Source organism: Panthera tigris, chromosome D2 (assembly GCF_018350195.1).
Source record: "Panthera tigris isolate Pti1 chromosome D2, P.tigris_Pti1_mat1.1, whole genome shotgun sequence".
Lineage (NCBI taxonomy): Eukaryota > Metazoa > Chordata > Mammalia > Carnivora > Felidae > Panthera > Panthera tigris.
Window position 1 is genome coordinate 9,302,449 of NC_056670.1, and position 22,094 is coordinate 9,324,542.

General features: G+C 43.1%; 1 protein-coding gene across 1 annotated transcript in view; it reads right to left on the reverse strand.

The window, feature by feature from the left end:
• Positions 1-22,094, reverse strand: part of CHRM3 (cholinergic receptor muscarinic 3) — a 519,334-nt gene that overhangs the window by 269,672 nt on the left and 227,568 nt on the right. Inside the window, exon 3 of the mRNA XM_042959802.1 lies at positions 17,446-17,508. The gene's annotated coding sequence lies outside the window, so the exon portion shown is untranslated. The remainder of the gene's footprint in view (positions 1-17,445; positions 17,509-22,094) is intronic.

Below are 22,094 nucleotides of genomic sequence, written 5' to 3' on the forward strand. Positions count from 1 at the left end.
AGGTATATGTATACATATATATGATGAAATATTACTCAGCCATAAAAAAGAACAAAATCTTTCTGTTTGTGATAATACTGATGGACCTTGAGGGTACTGTGCTAAGTGAAATAAGATGGGGAAAGACAAATACCATATGATCTCGATTATATGTGGAATCTAAAAAACAGAAAGATGTTACAAAAAAAAACCACAAACAAAACCAAGCTCAGAAGTACAGAGAACCGACTGGTAGTTGCCAGAGGTGGGGGTACAGGGTGGGTGAAATGGGTGATGGTGGTCAAAAGGCACCAACTTCCAGTTGTAAAATAAGTAAGTACCGGGATATAATGTACAGAATGGTGACTATATTTAATAATACCATACTGCATATATGAACGTAGCTGAGAGTAAATCTTAAAAGTTCTTATGACGAGAAAACAAAAATTCTGTAAGTAGGTATGGTGACGGACACTAACTAGACTTAATACGGTGATCATTTCACAGTATATACAAATGCTGCATCTTTATGTTACACGCCAGGAACTAACATCACTCATATGTCAGTTATCTCTCGTAGCTCTAAGAAATGGTTTTCTCATTACAAAGATTTGAAAAGAAAAAATGAAAACATTTTACAAATCACTTACAATCCCAAATCAATATTTTTACGTGGCAATACTTTTTCTTTGCATTTTCTTAATATTGACTTTTACCAAACAAACAAACAAACAAACAAACAAACAAACAAACAAAAAGAGATCGCATTAAGTTAAATGTTTCATTTCAAACTATTTGGTAAGCCGTTAGAAAGACTGCCCCTATAGAGAAGACATCGAGATGACACTAAGATCTAAGATCGAGCCTGACGGGGCAGGTTAACAAACGTCAAGGAAATGACAAGTCAGGTGGGCACCCAGCTCTGAGAGTAAGTGGACCAGAGTGGCTAATCGGTTTCAAGAATTTACACCAAGAAAGAAAGCTGGTCTGCCACCATGTGTATGAGGACATCCGAATTATGTTTAATTTTGGGTATCTGGAAATACCTGGAAACCAAGGCACTCAAAAAGCCTTTGTTACAAAGACAGGGATATAGATGAAGAGTATGACTATCCCCCATTCAACAGATGGAAAAACCCCGGCTCAGCCAACAGTTCAGGAGGGCATAGAATGGATGCAAGTTTTTTGATGCAGTCTTGAGATCTATTGTTAGATCTTGCAAATTTTGGTGAGAAACGAGAAACAGTTTGACTTGACTTTGCTTGGCCTTTTGGCCTGCAAAAATACTAAGTCAGGCTGACATTTCGGCTACAGATTTTGCAGCTGTGTAATCACTGGGGTCTGGGAGACCTTACTATAATAGAACTTATAATTAGCAAACTACCATAAGTCTCAGAGTATGACACATCAAAAGAACGCTTCCTTTTTCTCTTTTCCTTACACAGGGACATAAAAATAGAGCAAGAAACTAGTATATTTGCACTTCTACTCACACTGACTTTAAAATATATTGAAACATGGAAGTTGGCAAGAGCATTGCTCACTATGAAGGGAGTGATTTCTATTTTCCTCTAACACTGATGCCTCTTGCTGACGACGAAGAGTCATGTTACAAAGGCATTTGTTCGAAACTGTCCTTTCCTTTTCATTCCCAGCATTACAAATCCAGCTCAGGGCCTGATTACTTTTCCTGAGCCACTCCAATACGGATTTAGTCTCTCTACTTATTCCTGGGTTAAGCCACATCACACATGGATGCCAAATAAATGTTCTGACACACATCCCTGATCATGTCAGCTCCCAAATCAAGAACAATCTATGACCAGCCGTCACGCAGAAATTAGGAGTCGAACAGTCAGGGTCCTTCAGAATCTGATCCCCACCTACCTTCACGACTGATTCTTCCTCTCCAACCCTGTGCAATCTGGAGCCTCCAAATTAGAATCTTCACTCTTCCTTCATGAGCATCAAGCTTTTCTGGCTTGTTCTTCTCATGCTATTTCCTCCACTAAGACTGCAACTCCCTCTCAACATTCTCTCCATCCCCCAAGGCCAACCATAAAGATCTTCTCTCTCAGAAGCTCTGCTGAGACCCAACCAGATGCAATCATTCCTTCCTCTGATCCTCTTTAGAAACTTTTCCTCTATGCCTACTTCCTTAATTTTGTCTCGCTCTTTTGCTGCTGCTACATAGGTAAAGAGCAAAATACTTAAGTATCCCTTGAAAGTCTACGTTATTTTTTCAAGAACAAACTTCAGAGGCCTCTGTCTCTGAAGACGGAACTAACTCCCTCTCCTCCCCATCTGCCAGTAGAATCCACCTGCTCTCCTCTTATCAAAAGGGAACGCCCTATCATTTATTCTACCCTGCATTACTCTAAAGTGATGTAATTCACCACCTTCAGTTATTTAGCCTCTCATGGTAAGATGATTTTCTTTCTTTCTTTCTTTCTTTCTTTCTTTCTTTCTTTCTTTCTTTCTTCCTTCCTTCCTTCCTTCCTTCCTTCCTTCCTTCCTTCCTTCTCTCTCTCTCTCCTTCCTTCCTTCCTTCCTTCCTTCCTTCCTTCCTTCCTTCCTTCCTTCCTTCCTCCCTCCCTCTCTCTCTCTCTCTCTCTCTCTCTCTTTCTTTCTTTCTTTCTTTCTTTTCAGTAGGCTCCATGCCCAGCATGGAGCCCAACGCAGGGCTTGAACTTATGACACGGAGATCAAGACCTGAGCTGAGATCAAGAGTCACACGCTTAACTGACTGAGCCACCCGGGCACCCGAGAGGATTCTTTCTAATTGTGAAATCCATCATGCTACCTTCTCCAGACTCGCTCTTTGAACAATGAAAAGAATCTGCTGTCTTATGGACCCCTTCACTTTTTTTTTCCCCCACAACTGTGATACAGGCTAATGTGGCCATCCCATGCTACTGGGGAGGACACTGAGGCTCAAAGAGGTTAAGTGACTTGTCCATAGGAATGTAAATAGAAAAAAAAAAAACCTTGTGGTGGCAGAAGGAAACTCTGAGAAACTATCAGATCTGCTTGCAAGTTCCTGCTGAGTCTGGGATTGGGAAAGGAGAGAGTAAGGTCATAGTGAGAACCCTTCCTCACTATTTCCTTTTCTTCCTGCTCTGTATTAGAGAAATAATAAACATAGCTAAGGTTTATTGATTGCTTACTGAAAGGCAAGGTACTACACAAATTCTTTACGTGTACCTATCTCATTTACAGCAAGATAAGGGTATTTATGACTTACCTATAAGTGCAGAGGGCAGATGATAAAACAGTATTATATAACTGGCCTGCCCGAGGAGGAATCAGGATTTGAACTCAGATCGCCTTGCATTAAAGCCCACGTTTCTAATCCCTAGAACAATACGTCTCAAATTTTAATTTAAGATTGAAGCCCACACACCTTGAGAACTTGTTAACGGCAGATTCCAATTCAGTAAAGAGTTGCTATGGGGTCTGAGATTCAGCATCTGCAGTAAGTTCCTGGGTGATGCTGATGTTTGTCCATGGATCACACTTTAAGTACCTGTTGCCTTTTTTTTTTCAATTTTTTTCTAATGTTTATTTATTTTTATTTTTTTTAACGTTTATTTATTTTTGAGACAGAGAGAGACAGAGCATGAACGGGGGAGGGTCAGAGAGAGAGGGAGACACAAAATCTGAAGCAGGCTCCAGCCTCTCAATTGCCAGCACAGAGCCTGATGCAGGGATGGAACTCACGAGCCATGAGATCATGACCTGAGTCGAAGTCGGACACTTTAACCGACTGAGCCACCCGGGTACCAGTTTCTTCATACTCCCAAAGTACCAGTTTCTTCATACTCCCCTCAGAAAGTACTAAGCTAGTCACTCAGGTCACTGACGTTCTCATTCTGGAGACTAGCCTGGGGAAGGGGAAGAAGGAAGGACAGAGAATCCCCAACTCTGTCTTAGCCAGGACTACTATTCAAGCTTCTCTGAACACCCCCTCCCTGTTCCCGTGCTGTGCTGCATCACCTCCAGCTTTAAATCTTGCCTTCCTTGGGGCGCCTGGGTGGCTCAGGTGGTTGTGCATCCGACTTCTGCTCAGGTCATGGTTCACGAGTTTGAGCCCCACGTCAGGATCTCTGCTGTCAGCACAGAGCCCACTTTGCATCCTCTGTCCCCCACCTCTCTGCCTCTCCCCTGCTAGCACTCTCTGTCTCTCAAAAAATAAGTTAAAAAAATTTAAAATCTTGCCTTCCTTCTTCTCTCATAGGAATGTTTTGATTTTGCAATAAATACAACATTATTTCAGGTAATACTTTAATGGTATGATTTTGTACCATAAACCTTTTTCCAACAGTCTGGAACACAATCCTACCTACGCTTACATGATATGTACTTCAGAATGCCTTGCCCTTTTTCTTGGATTTGATACATCAACTCATACAAAATTCCTTCATTATAGTGCTTTCTAGCATTAAGCACAATTTTGTGTTACATTCATTTGTAAGAATCGAAATAGAATGCATTGGCTATTTTTTCCTAAGATGGAGACCCTCCAATGTAAGCTACGTAGGTTGCAAACAGGGGTTTTATCTGTTCATTTATTCATCCACCACCATCTGGTAGCTCATGTCCCAGGCACTGTTCTAGATTTGCCCTTGGACACTGGTGGTTCCATCTGGAAATCAAGACACATAATATGCACATTTTTAACACCCTGTTTTTATATTATATCCATGATGCTACAGAACAGTATATTTTAGGGGCGCCTGGGTCTGTTGGGCATCCGACTCTTGATCTTAGCTCAGGTCACGGTCTCACGATTCATGGGTTTGAGCCCCAAGTCGGGCTCTGCACTGACAGCTCAGAGCTGGCTTGGGATTCTCTTTCTCTGTCTCTCTGTCCCTCCCTGGCTCATGCTCTTTTTCTCTCAAAATAAATAAACATTAAAAAAAACCCAGAGTATTTTAATTAGTTAGTTTACTTAGTTTTAAGTGTTTTGCATGATGCTCTGATATAACATGGTAATTAATGTCCTTTCCCAGTACAAAATCTCATTCAATTACAGATACGTGTTTGGAAATGTGCCTGCGCACACACAAAATCTCCCCTGGCCTTTACTGAAGTGAAAATGGAGAAATTTTTATTAAATTTATCAGCTTCAAAACAAAAGCTGGGCCTTGCCCACCTCACCAGGCTTTAATTGGCTGCCATTTGGTTAAAAATTAAGTTTTTAAAAACCTTGCCTTCAAACCGTTAATCACTTTGTCTCTCCCCCATTTCTGTTAGGATGTCACCAGTGTCTGGCTGTCCATTCTCTTTACACTCTCTTGTAGTGTGCTGGGAAATTTATGTGCAATTTCTTTTTCTTTTAAAAAAATTTTTTTTAATGTTTATTTATTTTTGACAGAGAGAGAGAGAGAGAGAGAGAGAGAGAGAGAGAGAGAGAAAGACAGAGTATGAGTGGGGGAGGGGCGGAGAGAGAGGGAGACACAGAATCGGAAGCAGTGGGGCTTGAACTCAGATCATGACCCGAGCTGAAGTCAGACGCTCAACCGACTGAGCCACCCAGGCGCTCTTATAGCAGCGTTCTTATTTGTTGCTCATTTGCATGACCAGCTTTAATCACCATGTTACATGATAAGCGCTGAGGTGGAAAGGGCTAAGTGCCTGGCCCAAGTTGATAGGGACAGTCATGATGGGGCTGGCACAGGAGTCCGTTCCAGAGTCCAGACCAACCCGGTCCAGTCCTCACCACCACCAGCCGTGACGAGAGCCCTGAAGCTGAAGGAAGGGGGCAGAGTCAGGACACAGAGGTCTGCCTGAAAACAAGGCCCCTGAGGTCAGTTGCTGGGCACGCGGCGTGCTTTCTCCAGACCTGTTCTTCTAAATCCAGAAGGTTTAAATCTGCACCCCACTTGAACTCAGGGACACAGAGCCCTGTTGCCCAGTCTCTTAGGGTTGGGGCGACAATAAGCGAGAAATGTATTTGCTCTTCCTTATGATTTCCTTAAGAACATTCTCTTTTCTCTAGCTTACTTTATTGTAAGAATAGAGTATAGGATACATATAACATATGAAATACGTGGTAATCGACTACTGTGTTACCAGTAAGGTTCCCAGTCAACAGTAGGCTATTAGTAGTTAAGTTTTTGCAAAGTCAAAAGTTATACATGAGTTTTTGACTGCATGGGGCATCAGCACACTTAACCCCTGTGTTTTCAAAGGTCAGCTGCATATAAAAATGTATATTTATAATATACTATTATACATGGCATTACATCCACAAATACCATAACAAAAAAAAAACCTGTAACTCATTAAAACTGTGTGTATATTGTTATATCTCAACTTCCTATATATCACAAATTTATGTATGTTTTGTCCTTTCCTCATTCTTCACACTGAAAGCCTCTCTTTTTTGGAATCTTCTTCCGGAAGATTTTATGCAGATATAAATCCATCACAGGTCAGCATGAGCTCTCTTTTCTTGCCAGCCACCCCTTCCACTGGGCCCCATGGACCTCTCCTCCACTGTGAACCATCTACCAGCTGGCTTCCATTTTTCTCCTCACATCTTTGACTTAGCTTTTCCTCAGGATCCCCATATCCCTTTTGCCTTGTCCTCTTCAAACTTTCCCTTTTGCAGCCACCTCAGACTCCGCTGAGGTGAAGGCTGACTCAACCATATTCAGGGCCATTTCTAGGTGCACAATTGGCACATCCAACGGTTATTCTCTTTTGTCCACACTCTATTGGTTATACTTCTTCTCAAAACCACTCCCACCTACAGATAAATAGGACATCCTCTACCACCAAGAAGCTGATAGTACAGAGGTAGAGATAAAGATCTGTGCTCGATGGCAACATAGAAGGAACAATCTCTGAGGCAATGGCTTTCCAGAGGCACATGGAGGAAAACTAGTTGAGATCGAAGAGAAAAATGCAAGAAGAGCTAAGCACCTACACTTAAAAAAAGTTTATTTATTTTTGAAAGAGAGGTAGAGATAGAGAGAGCAAGCAGGGGAGGGGCAGAGAGAGAGGGAAACAGAGAATCCCAAGCAGGTTCCGGTCTGTCAACACAGAGCCCAACGTGGGGCTGGAACTCATGAACCATGAGATCATGACCGGAGCCGAAATCAAGAGTCAGACGCTTAGCCAAGTGAGCCACCCAGGCACCCCTACCCACATACACTTTGATGATCAGGGGAAATTATCACGGTTAAGTCATGATCTGATACCAGGAAGAGGCATTCATGAGCTTGGGGGATGGTGGGCAGAGAATGGCACCTTAGAGTGTCTTCTATAAGGGTGGAGAGCAGGGTGGAAGTTGGGAAATGGTGAGAAAGAAGTTTGAGAATTAGGCAAAAATCCAATCACATGCTAAGAAAACTAGGGTTTTTTTTTTCTTTTCAAGTCTATGGGGAGTCAGATTATTTCAAACAATGCAATAGCTATACGTATTGAGGGCTTACAACGTGCCATTTTTTATCTTCACAGCCCTTCTGTGAGAAAAGTGTTACTATTCTGTCCATTTTATAAATAAGCAAACTGAGAGCCATAGAAGGTAAGTAACGTAGAAGGTCACATAGCTAAGAAGTGGCTCAGTGGAATTAAGATTAGATTTTCACTTCAGAAACAGAAAGGGTTTATCTAGTTTCTGGGTTGCACCTGTATAACACACACAGCACTGAGACAGAGACACGGAGAAGCAGAGAGTGGAAAGAGGAACAGGGGAGTTCAGTTCTGCTGTTCTGAATTTGGAGCATGTGGTGAAACCCTGTAGAGAGAGTGGTCTCTACAGATACAGATAGATGAGAACTAGGGAAAGGTGTCTAAGCTAGAGGCACAGATTTGAGGTCATAGTCTAAGCCTGGAAGTTAAATGAAATAAGGAGAATTCTGAACAAAGCTTTGCGGGGGCAGAGGAGAGAATTTGCACTTAGGCAGCTGATAGAAGGAGAGAGAGAAGGAAGGAAGGAAGGAAGGAAGGAAGGAAGGAAGGAAGGAAGGAAGGAAGAATGGCAATGAGGGAAAAAAAGGTACGAGATTCAAGGAGAGGAAGTTCCTTGCATTCCAAGCAAAGAGAAAATTTCAAAAAGGCAGCAAAACTTGCAGAGATGTCAAAAAAGTTGTGGATCAAAAATTCTTAGGGTTCATCAACCAGGAGATCTTTGCTCATTTTAGCCACAGTTCCAGTGAGGCAGGGGGACCAGCCACCAGGCTATGGAGGGTTGAGGACTGAGGAGGAGGAAACCTAAGGAAGGAACTAGGGTCACTGGCGGGTTGGAGGAAGAGAAGGAGGGAGAGACAGAAATCAAAAGAGAACCTAGGCAGGGTGTTGTTTGCTTTTTCTTTATGATTTGAACCCATTTGACATGTACATATGAAAGGCAAATCACCAAAAGAACAGAAAGGTGTGAAGACAGGAGAGAGCAAACACCACACCGACTAGGAAAGAAGAAGACAGAGACTTCGCTGTGCTGTTTTCTGAATCCAGGCTTTCCGCCCTCCTGGGGGTAGCTTTCTCTTCAGCCTTTGACATTCTGGTTCCTGATTAAAGTCACCCACATTATTTTCCCCACTTTCCATCTAGCTCCACATAGTGTTGCCTAATTAATTTTTCTCACGTTATCCCCCAGTTCGTATTCTTTCAGTGGTATTCCATGATTTTTCAGATAAAATCCAAGCTGCTTTAGAATTACAAAGTCCTCTTCATTCTGCTCATCCCCTTCTCTCACCATCCTTGAAAACCACCCCCTGCACGCACACACACACACACACACACACACACACACACACACACACACACAGGGATGATACCTGCATTCTGCCCTGTGATCCTTTGCAATGTTCTCTGGTTTCTTTCTGCCTATGTAAGTCCTACTCTCTCTCCAGCCTCTATATATGTCATCCCTTTTTATTGAGGGGTGTCTCTGTGCCCCTGAAGCCATGAAAAATGTTACCTTTTATTCTGCTTTGGCATGTCATTAACACATCCTTTTCATAAACATGTTCTACAAGCTCACATAGGTCTATCACTGCGAAAAGCATCAAGGAAGTAAACACGCTAAGGCTATAGCCCATGACCACAACAGGTCAATGATCTGTTTGGTACTTAAACTACTTAGTTACACTGCTAATACCCGGTCTTGTATTTAACACTTACAACATTAAAAAAAAAATGTGTATGGCTTCCCATCTAAACGGAACTGCACGTTCTTTGAGGATAGACCCTGTGTATTAAAGCATTGGTATAGATCATCTGAAATTTCTTAGGAACATCCAGCAGGAATTGAATAACTCCTTTGCTGTAAAGAAAACTGGATAGAGTTTGCAGTCTTGGAATAATAAGAAACTGTATAGATGGATTTTCTTTTTTTCTCCCCTCTGACACACTAGAATGTAAATATAGCACTTCGGCAGCTTTTGCCTTTGATCACATTATGAGATCTTTTCTTTCCAAGTCATCCTTATACGCACTTTGAATTTATTTCTTCTTATACTTCCATGTACGCTGCATGTTGTCTGGTGTGAAGACGGTGGCTTGTGTTTAATGTTCCTTTCTACGGGTTTTAAAAAATTTTTTTTACATTTATTTATTTTTGAGAGACAGAGAGAGACAGAGCATGAGCAGGGGAGGGCAGAGAGAGAGGGAGACACAGAATCCGAAGCAGGCTCCATCCAGGCTCTGAGCTGTCAGCGCAGAGCCTGACATGGGGCTCAAATCATGAACCGTGAGACCATGACCTGAGCCGAAGTCAGAGGCTTAACTGACTGAGCCACCCAGGTGCCCCTCTACAATTTTTTTTAAGTTTATTTATTTATTTTGAGAGAGAGATAGAGAGAGAGGAAGAGAGAGAGCATGTACCAGGGAGGGGCAGAGAGGGAGAGAGAATCCCAAGTAGGCTCTGTGCTGTCAGCACAGAGCCTGATGTGAGGCTTGATCCCAGGAACTGAGATCATGACCCAAGCCAAAATCAAGAGCTGGACGTGTAACTGACTGAGCCACCCAGGAGCCCCTATGATGTTTTTATTCTAACGAGCTCTTTCATTTCTCTTGGAATGTAACTGAATTTCTCCATGTTATGGAATTATGTCTAAAACCCTCTTTTATTTAAAAAGTATCACCTACTAACTCCAAACTTGGATTTTAATGAAATTAATCACCTTTATTACTTTATCTGATTTACTCTAGTTTTCTAGAGCTGCTCTTTTGTTACAAGTTTTTATAGTCATCCCATAATATTTTTTAATTTTTGATTCCCATCTCCCGATACTGTTTGTGTGTTTGTCTTAAACAGGATTCTGTGAGGGGCGCCTTGGTGGCTCAGTCGGTTAAGTGTCTGACTTCGGCTCAGGTCATGATCTCATGGTTCTTGAGTTTGCGCCTGGCATCGGGCTCACTGCTGACAGTGTGGAGCCTGCTTGGGATTCTTGCCTGCTTTGGAATCTCCCTCTCCCTCTCTCTCTCTCTCTCTCCCCCTGCCCCTCCCTTGCTCATACTCATTCTCTCTCTCTCTCTTAAAAATAAATAAACATTAAAAAAAATTTTAAAGTGGGATTCCGTGATATATTTTGATGATTTGATCAATTGTTGGGTAGCATTTTATTTCTTTTGTATATGGCGTAACACCTATATTTACTTCCCAAATGTTTCTTTTCTAATGTTTATTTATTTTTGAGACAGAGGGTGACAGAGTGTGAGCAGGAAAGGGCAGAGAGAGAGGGAGACACAGGATCTGAAGTAGGCTCCAGGCTCTGAGCTGTTAGCACAGAACCCGATGCAGGGTTCGAACTCACAAACCGTGAGATCATGACCTGAGCCGAAATTGGACACTTAACCAACTGAGCCACCCAAGTGCCCCCAAATGTTTCTTTTTTTTGTTTTGTTTTCTTTTGTTCCTAATTTGGATTTTCTTTTCTCTTTGGTTCAAAGGTTCCTCTGAGAACTTAATCATTTTTTTATGCACTGCTTTTATTTGGGTCACTTCTGAAAACTTTGTAATCCAATTTCATATAATGAGGTATAATCTTGCTAGAGAACTATTAGATTTACCATTTCCCCCTAATGTGCCTTTTTGAGCCTGATTGTAGGACTTCCCACAAGCTGGGTGAAGTGCCCCAGGGTGTAAGATAGGCGCATATGCCCTCAGGGACCTGTGTGGTGGAGGGGGGTGGGCAATCCCCAGGGGCAGGTGTGCCTGAGCCCCGTCTGGTGCTGAGCTCTCCCTGGCTGCAAGCATGCTGGGGACACCTGGCCTTGCAACACTCTGAGCACAGCCAAGGTGGGCTCTGACACCTGGACATCAAGTTCAGTGCCCAGCCCCTGAGTGGGCTGCTGCCCACGTGGACAAGGGGCTGGGAGCTGATGGAGGGACAACTGGTGACACAGGTTGCCAAGGGACATGACATAGAATTGGGCTGGGAGGTCCTGGGGGCGAGGACAGCTGTCTGTGGCAGGCCCATGTCTCTGTGTTCACCCAAAGCAGATACTTCTGTCCAGTACTGCCCTGCAACCCAAACAGTAGGACGCTGGCCTTGACCTTGTGCATCACCATCTTGCTCCTCAGAGTTTAGTCAGTATCAGCATCAGCCTCACCTGGGAGCATATCAGAAACGCCAAAGCTCGGGCCCACCTCAGCCCTTCTGAATCAGAATCTGTATTTTAACAGGTGCATCCACGTTAGTGTTAGAGAAGTGCTGTATCTGTGTCCACTCTGGACTTCCTCTGGCCATGACCCTCTGCATGGGAATTGCCCACAGGGAGTTGGGTTTCTTCTAGACCAGGCTTCATCTCTGCAGGTCCCTAGAATCTCTCACCAAAGGTCTGCTCACTTCTAGGGCTTACGTGGTGGCTTCACCAGATGCATCCTTAGGTGCCGCTGGGACCCCATGGCTGGCCAAGGGACAGCTGTGACACAGTGGGAGGGGGCGTGTTAGACTTTCACAGGGAGTGTCTACATGAATGGTCCCAGAGCAAGGCCCCTGGAAAGACAGGGAAGAGCCAGGGACGGGAAGGGGGTGGGCCCTGGGCCTCCAACTGCACTTTTTCTCCTGGTTCCACAGATAAACTCAAGCCCACTTTGGCCCATTTATGACTGACATGCCCTTTTAGTGGGGTCCAAACTATGTGCAGGGTGATGGCTATAAAAGAATATATGTTTTATACAAACTTAATATACTTGATACTAAAAAGTTAGGTTGGATTCCAAAATCATTTGCCTTACCTTAAGAAACTTCAACATAACATTCATCAGTAAAGGAAAGTAATAGCTGTTAGATACTTCAAACATAATGTCAGTTACAGGAAACCCTTGAATGGCTATAAACTAGGTTTCAAATTTTCTATCACCTACTTGTTCTTACAAAGCATCACACAGACAGTGGCTGTCAAGATTTTAGACAGATACTGATCAAGAATTAGAGGTCACTGTTTCTAACATGATACCTGATAAAGAAAAGCTGCATGTAAATTTATACTTCTCATGAAAAACATTTAAAATGATTTTATTTGAAAATTCGATATAAATTCAATAGTTAGTATTATCCCCAATACTTTTTATTTTCTCTTCTTTCAAGTACTAAGAATATATATTGAATTCTTTTTCTGTAAAATTCCATAGAGATGCTCTCAAATCCTGTCTAATTCACCCAAGTACCATACAAACATTATGTATGCCCAATAAAGTAAAGAAAGGTGAGAAACACGTGTCTAGCTAGCCAGAGCTGACTGAGAAAAGGTAAGATTCCCAGAACAGGCGAGGTGAAGAAAGATACTCCCTTGTATTACACGCAGTATGTCTTTGGATCACAAATGTCTATTATTCCTGACTTTTATTAGAAATACATCCTTTAATAAAGTAGATTTCCTTCCTTTGTACAATTTGAAAAAAGCCAGATATTTTTTCCCCTCAACAGATCAGCTTCAGAATTTTTTTAACGTTTTCCTAACATATAATTATCATCTTCCAAAGACCCAAAAGTGTTGTCAATGTGACTGAAATCAGAATGTAAATATTTTATAAACAGCTGTCAAATCTCAATTGGCAGAAAACAAAAAGCCCCCGAATTGCTGTAATCGACCCACGAGGCTACATCATTTAATTGACAGATAAGACATTTTTCTAGTTTCCATTTTCCCATCAGCATTTTAATACGTTACCACGGTATGCCATCCTGGAGAGTCACTGTGACAATTTACTTGAAGATGGAATAAATTCTGAAATGCTCTCAGGGAGATGCCTAGCGCAGTAACCGAATTCTGCTTCATGGAACATTCTTCACACTCAGTGTATTTGGAATGGCTGTTACTAACACGGACTAAATATTGGCATCAAGGGAATGTTATCCTGCCCATTTAAAAAAAAAGGCAAAATGCTCTTAGCAGTTCAATAATTTATTATTTCATTCTTTTGGGCCTTCATTCAACAAACAGTTCTGATCGTCCACATGTCAGGCTTAGCTAATAAATCTTTGTAAGATCCAAAGAACTGGCCTCCGCCACCCATCACCACAGATCAGAAATACTGCTCGTAAAAATACCTGAAGCGATCCCTCCCAAAGATTTACTGTTCTTTCCTTGTGCCCTGCTGTCTGTCCCTCTCCCCAGAATTTTTTTTTTCATCTTTACTTTTATTTTTTTTTCCTTCCTTCCTAAGCCATAAACTCTTCAGGGACATCTGTAAGCACTGCTTAATTTTGGGGGGATATTTGATCTACAGCATTTTCTGCCTCTACATTCATTCATTCACTAAATATTTACTAAGCTTCTTGCAGGGACCAGGCATCCTTGTAGGCACTGTGGGCTTTGGCAAGGAAGGAACAGATAAGGCCCTGCCCTCACCGAGCTTAGATCACACTATGGCAAGAGATAATAAACCATAAACAAACATGGCTGAATTCTTCACGTCTGGCCTAAATCCTTTATTTTTCACGTCTCTCCTAGATCCCTTAAGTTCTATGCGTACGTAGTTTTTGCCATACATGGGTATTTTTGTATGCTTTACAAAATAAAATTTCTAGTTTTTAAAAGGAATTCAATTTGGGTACCTGAGCTGGCGCTCATATCCAGAGAGTGGTCAGGGAAGGCTGAAGCAGCCGAGATCCGAAATTGGAAGGACCAGGGACACACAATGCCAGCCAGGGGACTATACTGCCAGGGCCCCGGGGGTGTCGGGGGAAAGAACACAAAGAAACATTCAAGGAACAGTGAAAAGGACACTGGCTGGAGTTGGGAAGCAAGGAGTCAAGTACAGGTAGAAACCAGATCGTATGGGATGTATAGGTCATTGTTGTGCACTGGGGGTTTTGCTCTTAATGTAGAGGAAGGAGCTGAAGGGTTTGCAACAGGTCTCCAGCAGGAGAGTAATGAGATGTGCTCCGGGCTCCCCAGTCTCCTGGAAGCCAGGAGACCATTGGGAAGCTCACACCGTTGTCCAGGAAAGACAGAATGATGACCTAGGGCAGGGTCGTGACAGAAGAGACACAAAGAAATGAAGAGATTCCGCATCTATTTGAAAGAAAGGAAAGGAAAAGGGAAAGTACTGAGAAATCATAGCTTCCGTGGCCAAAAGGAAAGTTTGACTTCAGTAGATGCAGCGTTTCCCTGCCTTAGCAAAGGAGATCTGACAAAGAAAGCTATTATTTTACACGAAGAGAATATCAGAATATCTGACACCCTCCATTTACAAATAAAGAACAAAGGTCCAGAGAGGTGAGCTGGCGTTTTTCAAGCCTTGGAAGAGCTGGCTGTCACCTGCACTGCCCCTCTCGTATTTTCCAGCCCAGAGACTTTTCCATTACAAGCACCTCCTTCCCTGACTCAGCTCAGTACCTTATTCAATATCGTGCATGACTTTCTTTGGAAAGGAGTTCTTTATATAATTTATCTCTTACCTGCATTTTCCCCCGATCCCAACAAGTGCGAGTAAAGAAACAGAGATTGTTGGAAGGAGAACATTTAATATTTGGACCATAGGTTAAAAGCTGAATTGTGGTGGCCTTATTGAGACCATGAGTTCTAAACTTTTACTGCCAAAAAAACCCCAAAAAACAAAAAAAAAAAACCCACCTTGGGATTAATATTTCCTTCACTTGCTTTCACAGGCAATTCCAATCAAATCTGATCCCCAGAGTTTTTTCTCTTCTCCTTTTTTTTTTTTAATGTGGAATAGCCTAAGTTCACTTGGTTTTTTTTTTTTTTTTCAACGTTTTTTATTTATTTTTTGGACAGAGAGAGACAGAGCATGAACGGGGGAGGGGCAGAGAGAGAGGGAGACACAGAATCGGAAACAGGCTCCAGGCTCCGAGCCATCAGCCCAGAGCCTGACGTGGGGCTCGAACTCACGGACCGCGAGATCGTGACCTGGCTGAAGTCGGACGCTTAACCGACTGCGCCACCCAGGCGCCCCAAAGTTCACTTGGTTTTATAAGTGGATAATCCAGTGGAAATTCTGGCTTATCGAAGAGCAAGCATTCAAAGGGGTAATGAATTGGCGATGTTGCTGACTAGCCAGCAGATGTGAATACCGAAAGCACAGGCTCCTGGCATATACTGTTAGGATAGGCATCAGGGTAACAGAGGACAGGGAAGGGCACCGGAAGGTCCAGCTCAAACCTCAACCTTAACACTCAGTGTGTGAGTTTCCCCATCTGTAGATGGGGATAATAACACTTACCCTGACTGCACACTACTGCCAAGATTAAAGACAGGCATGTCTAGCACAACCCCCGGGTATGAACGCCCGTGAATCAGTGCTGTAAGAACTGGGCTCCGAGTGTCAAGAGATCTAGAGAATCAGGGATTTATCTGAGTCATCCCACAGGAGAGCTGATGGTAGGCTCACTGGAGGGCAAGAATGTCATCAAGGAGTCAAGTTCATTTTACCTTCCTGCTCTAACATCTCTGGCTGTGGCTTTCGTCCTTGGGATCTCAAGATGGGGGGGGGGGGGGTTGTGCTGTGTATCAGGCATGTTCTTTCCTTTCTGTATTTTATGATGTTCTGAGATCTTAAAACCTTGCTGCTGAGGGAGAGCCTGCCTCTGTCAAGGCTAGCCAGTTCTTTTCATTTATTTTTATTTTCTATTTTTTTTGGAAATAATTTATTGTCAAGTTAGCTAAGATACAGTGTATATAGTGTGCTCTTGGCTTCAGGAGTAGATTCCTAGGTTTCATTGCTTGCATACAACTCCCAGCGCTCGTGCCAACAAGAGGGCTACCCAGGTCTTAGAGACAGTGAAGGGCGTGGCCCAGAGCACATCTTTCATGTGTAAACCAAGCAACCCTGGATCCACAGTCCCAGTTCTCCTCTAACTCACACACCAAGCCGGTGTTTCCTCAGCCCTAAGTCACCCAGCGGCCAGGGACCGCCCTTACAGCCCAGAGCCCCTCACACGGTTTTAACTGGCCAATCCTCAACCGTATGCCCCACCCTGCACAGCTGTTCCCACAGACACTCCCAGGAGAGACTGTTGACTCAGACTCTCTCCTCTTCCCGTCTTCTGCCTCTTGACCAAACCCGGTGCTTCCTGGTGGCACAGAGTGGCCCTTCTCTCAGCATATGTACGGAAGAAATTCTCCTTTCAATGGCATTGACCTCTCCATGTCAACACTCAGTCACCTCCACAAATTAAAATCCGCGGCTACAAATGTTAGAACAGCTTTCCAGGTAAGAAGATGAAGTAGTAACAATATTCCCAAAATATTCTGCTCTTGAAGCTCTGATCTTTTAAGTCAAGAAGGGAATGAGTGCAGGAAGGGAATAAATTCAGGAAGAGAAGCCCTCCCTGGGGCCCACCATCCAGAGTCATTAGTGACAACCAGGTTACGTGGCCTCAGTAAAGGAGTCTGGGAAAGTGACGGTATTTAAACAAGGTATTTCACTGCCTTTCAAAATACCAGGATGATGATGATGGTGATGATGACGATTTTTGGAAGGAAGAAGGGAGAAGGGATATTGACTAGGACAATAACACTGTCTGCTGAATAGAGAAGGGATTAACAATAACATTGAGAGGAAATGGAGCTTTTTCACAACATTGCTCTGTCTTTATATTCACTATCAGATTTTGTATGGCGTTTTATATAAGGTGATATCAATCAAGGGATAATATGTAAGCTTCTGTAAATTAGACAAGCTATAACATTTTATAGACGCTAAAAATTCAAACATTTGGCACTAATTTCCAGTAACCCCGTCTTGCTACACTTAAGAGACAAATGAGTATTTGAAAGAAAACAACATTTCATATTTTAACCAACATGCTTTCATTGTAATTTTGAATATTATGAGCAAAAAGCCAAAAAAAAGTATCTGTATTAAGACAAAAATCAAGCATGACTGTGTTACCTATGTTGAGATGCACAGAGAGCAATTATACATCATACTTGAAAACACCAACTTAGAAATTCCTATTCCTCATTAATCTGTTTCACTGATCAAGCCATACATCCTTTTTTTTTTTAAACCAAAGAACTCAACCCAGAAAAAGATCTTACCTCATAGTACCTCAGTAGAAGTTCTGAATGTCATTTATTTGGCCTCTGAGCAGAACACAGTTGCTAGAAGAGAATTAAGAACATAAGGTTAACATAGAGCCCCGGGATGAAAAAAATCAATAGTTTAAACAAAAGATTTGAGGCAATGTACGAAAATTATGGAACTTTCTAGGGAATGTGATCCCGGTACTGAACCACCGCATATCACTGATGAGGATACAGGTGGTCAGAGAGTTAAGATCCCTGTCATTGGCAGAAGAAACACATCTACTGACTTTCTACAAAAGGATCTTTGTACAGTTCCACTCCTCATACCCATCGAAGCCCCCGTCAGAGTGAAGGGACACAAAGGGAGAAGAACAGAAAACAAAAGATATTGCACATCCCTTCATTTTACAAGTTAGTGATGGTACCCTCCTTTGTTAGCAAAGGGTTAACAAATGGTACCCTCCTTTGTTAGCAAGTGGGTTAATGCCATCTACCCTCCTCAGAAGCTTTGGTCGGCTACCTTCTCCAGACACGATGGACACGTATACACGCAGTTAACTCCTGCTTAGCCCCCTTTTCACATTGGGAGAGAGTCAAATCTTAACATCCCCCAACCCCGTTTCAGATACTGACATTCACATTTTTTTTTAAAAGTATATTTATTTATTGTGAGACACAGAGAGAGTGCACGTGGGGGAGGGGCAGAGAGAAAGGGAGAGAGAGAATTCCAAGCAGGTTTCAAACTTTCAGTGCAGAGCCCGATGCGGGGCTCAAACTCACAAACCGTGAGATCATGACCTGGGCCGAAATCAAGAGTCAGACACTCAACTGACCGAGTCACTCAGGCACCCTTGACATTCATATATTTAAAGTGCATAGAGCCTGACATTTAGGCTAGAACCTTAGGAAAGCTTTTAGAAGGTCGACTAGAGAAAGAAAAAGAGACACCACGTTCCACGGGGAGAGAGTGAAGGAAGCGTGCTCCTGTGAAGGACGTCACAGACAACACGGGGTCGGGAGGGAACCATAAGTGCTATGGCAGAATTGGGGGTGGGGACTGACAAGATGTGGCTGGATTTTTAAAAGGAGAACCTTGCAGTTTCCTGAGAGGTGACAGTGAGGTCAGACCATAGGAGGGGAAGAGGCCGTGAGGTGAGAGGGTGAGGGTTCCCAGGGTGCGCAAGACGAGAGGAGCTCAGGGCAGCCTCCGAGAGTGTGGTCTGCAAGATAAGCCTGGAGACAGAAAGAAATACTTCATCCATAATGCAAAATAGATGCGTGTCTTGTGTGTATCTTTTGTTGAAAGTATCGATCTGCAGAAGATTGGGAAAAAGGAAAGGAAAAAGTCGCTGGTGCTGCCTCAGTCTGAGAAGCATTATCCTAGAGAACATTCCTCCTTTGCTGTCTCATTCTCCCTGAGGGCCTCTCACTCTGCTATTGCCTGCACTGGCAGAGCTCTCAATCAAGGGACCTCTCCCACTCTGGGAAGAGGGCCCCGGACCCCAGTGAAGCCTCACACGGTTCCTCTCCCTGCAGCCCCAGCAGAGGAGGGCATCCTCGGGAAGGAACAGCTGAAGCTGATCATCTCCCGAGAGCATGGGGAAACCGAGGCTGTGGCTGTGAGTGAACAGAGGTCACTTGAATCCAGGCTCTCTGGCCTTTTCCACCTATGGCCTTGCTTCTGGTAGATCCCAGCATCTCCTCAGGAAATAATACATGTATTATGGCACTTCAAGGGAATGTGTGGCAGCATTAACACTCCTGTTGTAACTAGAGAAGTGCTAGGAAAAGCATCAACTAGCATGTCAGTGGGAGGATGCAGACTTTTCTGTCTCTGGTCTCTAACAAACCGGATGTTTTCTGCCAAGTGGGGCATGCCAGGGAGCCTAGACTTCATCTTTCACCATTGATTCCTTATAGAATCTAGGGAACCCAAGGGCAAGTGGATCTCACTGAGGCCCGTGTCAGTCCTGTCACTGTAACCTGCAAAGTCCCCCACGCACAGTAATTGCTCCATACGTATTTGTCATATGGATTTTATCATTCAAATGAATGGTTTTCCAGAACACAGTTGAAGTAGAAGTCCTAACATGCCTATGTATTAGGATTATGATCACTTGAATATGTAAATACGTATCTCAATAAAATAAAATTAAGTCACACATTTAATGATAAAATAAACACTATCCAGTCATTCAAGTGTCTGCTAATAAAAATATCTCATTCACTACATGAATCAGAGAACAATAACTGAGACTGAATACCTCGAAGAATCTCTAAGTTTCTCTAGTGTTTGACTAGGCAAAGCACTCATTGTGAGAACCAGTGAGGGAGCTGGCTTCCGTCATAACTTCAAATTACTTCTATTGCAAATTAACCGCATATGACATTCATTGAGGGTGAGCGTCAGCTCTCGGAGTGTAGATGACAGGCTCTACCAAATCCCAGCAGACACGGCTCAAAGGGTTATATGATGAAAATATGATTGGCGATTCCAGAGATTGTTGTCGTAGTCTTGCAGTAGGCCAAATAAAGAGAAACACAAAGCCAGACACAGAATAATAATTAAGGAACCACAGATGAGAAGATTCTTTCAACAGGCCAACAAAACATTACTTTTAGGATGTATAGAGAATAGGCCAACAAAACATTACTTTTAGGATGTGTACGCTCTTTTGTTAGTGTCTTTAATTGTTTCTTTGTGTCGTATCAGTGGTTATTTACAGAGGTAATGAGATAGCAACAAGGTGGCAGGTCTGGACTTTTAGTATAACCATCTGAACGGTCCCATTTCCTTCAATCTTTTCCAAAAACTCACATTATTTGCCTACTTTCTAATTATTGTGAGCATGCATATTGCTCTGATCTCCTGGGAGACACAGAACACTTGAGCAGATGTTTTGCAATCTAAGTGAGTAATAACTGAACCCACAGCCATCTGATGTTTAAAATTGTTTTTAGTTTATTTATTTATTTTGAGAGAGAGAGAGCATGAGAGCAAGCAGGGGAGGGACAGAGAGAGGGAGACAGAGAGGATCCCAAGCAGGCTCCGTGCTGTGAGCACAGAGCCCGACGCGGGGCTCGAACTCATGAACTGTGAGATCATGACCTGAACCAAAATCAAAAGTCATATGCTTAACCGACTGAGCCACCCAGGTGCCCCACAGCCATCTGATTTAGACAGCATCATGCCTGCTCACAGCTCGGAAATAAATAAGCTTAATTAACTAATTTAACTTCTGGTATTCAGCTGAAATTAAATTCCAGCCTCTTCGGAAAGATCTAGAATATTCTCCTTTTTAATTTCATGATATAGCTTTAGTTTTTAACTTGCTTATCAAAGACCAAAATAACACGTGTTTTGACAAAGTTGTGTCTGACAGCCTGCTTTATGGGAATAGGATAAATATGGTTCTAAAAATGTATATATTATGCTAAGTCTGGTTTGCATTAAGTTCTTATCTAAACACAGGATTCACTAAGTATCTACATTCATTCAGATGTTGTGTTGGACCCTCACTAGTTCCTTTCAAAGTCTGTCTTCTCATTTTTGAGCCAGCCTATCCAGAAAAAGGAAAGACAGATAATTAAAACATGAAATTGTTCTTATGAATGAAATGATTCATTCTTTTGTTACTCTTCCCAATTTGCAGATGAGGCTCGGGGATCAAATCACTGTCTCAGAGTTGTCCTGTGAGTGGTGGGTAGAGCTGCTGTCCAAGCTTGGCTCCTTTGCATTTCCAGTCGCACATAGTTGTAGCGGTAACCACAACAGCGACAAGTATCTACGAACGCTCACCATGTTGCAGGTGCCATTCTGAGCCCCCCCCTTTTTTTTAACGATTGTTTATTTTTGAGACAGAGAGAGACAGAGCATGAATGGGGGAGGGGCAGAGAGAGAGAGAGGGAGACACAGAATCGGAAGCAGGCTCCAGGCTCTGAGCCATCAGCCCAGAGCCCTACGCGGGGCTTGAACTCACGGACCGTGAGATCGTGATCGGAGCTGAAGTCGGACGCTTAACTGACTGAGCCACCCAGGCGCCCCCCGAGCCCTTTGTATACACCCGGTCATTTTAATCACCACAGCCCTAACTATTGTTGTCTACATTTCATAGATAAAGAAACAGCTACTTGTTTGCTCTGTGTTGGGGCACCGCAGCTCCACAGGGATCATTGAGACCAAATTTGGCGTTGCTTCATCTTTTTCCATTTACCATTCCCCTTCTATGTCCTTTCCTTCTTATTTACTTCATCCAAGACATACAATTAACACCACTCTCGGTTTGAATGGGCAGAGGTGCAGCAGGTCCAGCAATATCCAAAACATTTTTGAGACGTTGCTTTGCCTGTGTTGACAGTCAATGGATCTTGATCCGGGCAGCACCGTGAGAATTTTTAGTGGATCCTGAGCCCTCTAAGATAGATAGGCTCTACTTTCATATTCCTGAGAACAGAACACTCTGGAAGGGGAGGGGCAGTAAGTGGGAATGGCATTTGGGAGCTGAAGAAAAGCTCCCACTTTGGGGGTTTGCTGTCCAGGAGAGTGTTGCCACACTGCAGTGTCTAAGGAGCCATTGCAAAGCCAAGATGGTGGGCAGTGGGCCCGCTTGATGGGGGACACAGTCTTAGAAGCCTTCAAGGCAGGTTCCGTACTCATGATC